Here is a 3,546-nt window from a genome sequence, read left to right as displayed (position 1 = left end):
AAAAACTTGTAGCGGAGAGAGAGAGAGGTGTTGCAAGCTTCGGTGAGGTGGTTTTATGGCTTCTGGAGGTGGGGATGATGGTGTGGCGTTTCACGGGAACGACGGCGGTGAGGTCAGTGGTGGTGATTGGAGGCCACAACGGAGAGAAAAAAAAAAAAACAAGGGGCTGGTTGCAGGAAATACGGGCAGAAAAGTTGATTTTTGGCCAACTTTGGGTTCGATTTTCTCCTCCCCCGAGCATGCAATTTGCTCCTATTTATAGGAATGGAAAGAGGGTAATCTCGTCTTCAAAGGGAAAAAATTCTCAGCCCTTGATTCGACTCTTGGAATCCAGACCGTTGGCTCAAAGTGTGCACCTCGAACTGCTAAATTTGGCAAATCCAGAGCTGCAGGCTGCCCGAGATGGCCAATTTGGGCCAATAAACGGAGCCGCTTAAAAGTTTTTTGACCCGACCAAACCATTTCCCAAGATAAAGGGGTTGCAGGTGGACATGGTGGTGCACGCGTTGTCGGATTTGGTGGCCAAACGAGGAAGAACATGCGCCTGGAAAGCTGCTACTTGGGCAGCTTTTCGGGGAAGATGATGAACAGTATCCAAGCAACGCGTCACTTGGGCAGCTTTTCAGGGAAGATGATAAACTTCTGATTTAATGCAATTTGGTCCCGGCTTAACTTCAACTTCAGCCCCATATTTACGCGCCTCTTGCAATATGGTCCTTGGTCTCGGATTTATGCAATTTCATCCCTAATTGACCATTAAACTTTCAATTTCTTCAATTTAACCCCCGGATTTTGTCAATTAGACGTCTATAGTTCGGCGCCTTTTGCAAATTGGTCCTTGGCTTTGGATTTTGTCAATTTAATCCCTAATTGGCCCCAAAACTTCAATTTTCTTTCAATTTGGCCCCTGATTTCAATCAATTAACTTGGTAAAAATTAAATTTGATCTCTTAAAATTCCAATCTTCTCAATTAAGCCCAAATTAGGCTCCCAAACTTAATTTTTTTACCAATTAAGCCCCAAATAAAATTAATTTGACCCATTTAAAGTATAATTAAGTCCTTGCACTTAATTAAATCCTTCATTTGGTCCTAAATTAATTCTTAAACATAATTAAAATTTAATTTGGCCCATGATTGAATCAAATTGGCCTATTAAAATTTAATTATGTTATGGGGCTTAATTTTTATGCAAATTTATCCAATAATCATTTAATTTGACTTCGAATTTGCATTTTTTTTCCAATTTTGGGCAAAATGGGGCGCTAATAGGTTTTGAATCTCCTCCGAAAATTGCAGTTTGATTTTTGCCTATTTTTACGATCTTTCTATATCAACTTTCTCCACATTGCCAACCTTTATTTTATTTTATTTTTTTTATTTTGAAAAAAAAAGTGAATTTTAGAGAATAACCCAGAATTGGGTTATGACACATACAATGGTTAAGAAAGGCCGATGGCCTACTCACCTGAATTGAAAAGTGGCGGCAAATATTTTAGGGTGTCACGTGTTGTCATCCTAGTAGTGGTTAGATGACGATTGGTCTTTTTCCTTCTCTTTTTTTTTTCTCTCTCTCTCATATCTCGATATACATGCAGAGCTTTGAAAAATTTAATTGGTTCTCTAGTTTGTATTTGTTTTAGATTTGATTCACATTCTTTTGATTTCTATTTTTGTTAAATTTGATACTTCTTTAAGTTTGTTTTATTTTTAATTTCATCCCTCATCATTTAATCAAATTAGATTTTTTTTATCCACTTTAGTTCTTATTTTTTTATTGCTATTTTTTCATCCTTTTCATTATTATTATTTTATTATATTCATGGGAGTTTGATTTAATTTTGTTTGGTTTCTAATTTTGATCATTATTTTTTTATTACTTTTTTTTTATCCTTTTCTTCATTTATTTTGTTTTGCAATCTAACTTCTAATTAATTTCTTTCAATTAGTTGTGTGCATTGTTTAGTCCTTATTTTTTAATTTTAATTATTTTATAGTTTAAAATTTTTCTTGTGATTTTTTTATATTTACCTTTTACAAGGTAATCTTAGTTTTACAACCTAGTTCACTGGTTTTGATGACGAATCCAGTTTAAGTTTGATCTTTTTTTTTTTTACATAATTTTACATTGAATTGTTGGGGCATGAGCTTCTTGATTTGTTTTTTTTTATTGAGGTATCACTGCCCCATATCTCAAATCGAAAGTTAGTTGAATTAACATGGGTTAATTTGTTTTTTTTTTTTAATTATCTCTTTAATTTTATTGAATTATTAACCCTTGATTATGTTCTATTAAATATTATTTTTATAAAATGCACGCATGATGAGTTATCCTGAGTGCAAGGTGATAAAGTTAACCCGAGTTAGCTTACATTTTCTTACTAAGTATTTTTATTTAACTTTGGTATTTTTTACCAAGTGCTTATTTCGGAGGTCTGATTTTTTTCTTGGATTTTCTTTTTCAATTTCTTTGTTTTGCATGGAATAATTTACCCTTGAGCTTTATTATTTTTTATGTTTTCTTTTTGTTTGGTTATTACAATGATAGGTTGGTAAAGTTAACCTGAGTTAGTTGGGTTTTTTTTTAAGTTATTTTTTCTATTTTTTTTTGTTTGGTTATTTTTTCTCAACTTTGTTTTGTTTGCTAAGTGCTTCTTTTGAATTTCTTCTTTTTATCCTCATCTCATATTCCAGGCTGTGAGTTTATCAAATTAAGTCGAGTTTGCTCATGTTTGTTTTTTCGGTATTATAGTTTTAGATTTTTTTCATCTTTGACATTTCTTAATTACTAAGTTTTTTTTATTTAACTTTGGTATATTTTGCCAACTACTTATTTCAGAGGTTTGATTTTTTTCCTTGATTTTTTTTTCAATTTCATCGTTTTGCATGAAATAATTTTCCCTTGATCTTCATTATTTTTTATGTTTTCTTTTTGTTTGGTTATTACGATGATAGGTTGATAAAGTTAACCTCGGTTTTTTTGATGTTTTTTTTTTCTTTTTTCTTTTTTTGGTTATTTTTTCTTAACTTTGTTTTGTTTGCTAGGTGCTTCTTTTGAATTTCTTCTTTGTATCCTCATCTCATATCGCAGGTTGTGGGTTTATCAAGTGAGGACGAGTTTATTCATGTATGTTTTTTCAGCATTATAGTTTTAGATGTTTTTCATCTTTGACATTATGTTATTAAGTCTTGAACTTTATGATTTTTTTTGTTTTTCTTTATGCGGGTTGTTTCAATTTTATATCATGAGTCACATTTTGGTAAATTTAACTTGATTTGTCACGAGTTATTTTCGTTTGAATATTATTTTTCTGCCTTGACAAAATTTGGACAGGCCCATAACGTAGCGTAAGTCACCTATTTAATTAACAAAAAACTAAAAGGTCTTAATGTAGCATAAGTCACCTATTTGGTTAACAAGAAACTAAAAGGTTTCAATGAATCATTGTAGCATGTGAGGAGATTCACTATAAATTCAAGCAATGCAATTACACGTTTGCCTTTCATTGGTCTTAACAATTGCCTTAGCATTGGGCCAAAATCATAT

The sequence above is a fragment of the Populus euphratica genome, unplaced genomic scaffold (genome assembly GCF_000495115.2).
Source record: "Populus euphratica unplaced genomic scaffold, PopEup_1.0 scaffold156.1, whole genome shotgun sequence".
Taxonomy (NCBI): domain Eukaryota; kingdom Viridiplantae; phylum Streptophyta; class Magnoliopsida; order Malpighiales; family Salicaceae; genus Populus; species Populus euphratica.
This window is presented reverse-complemented; position numbering follows the sequence as displayed.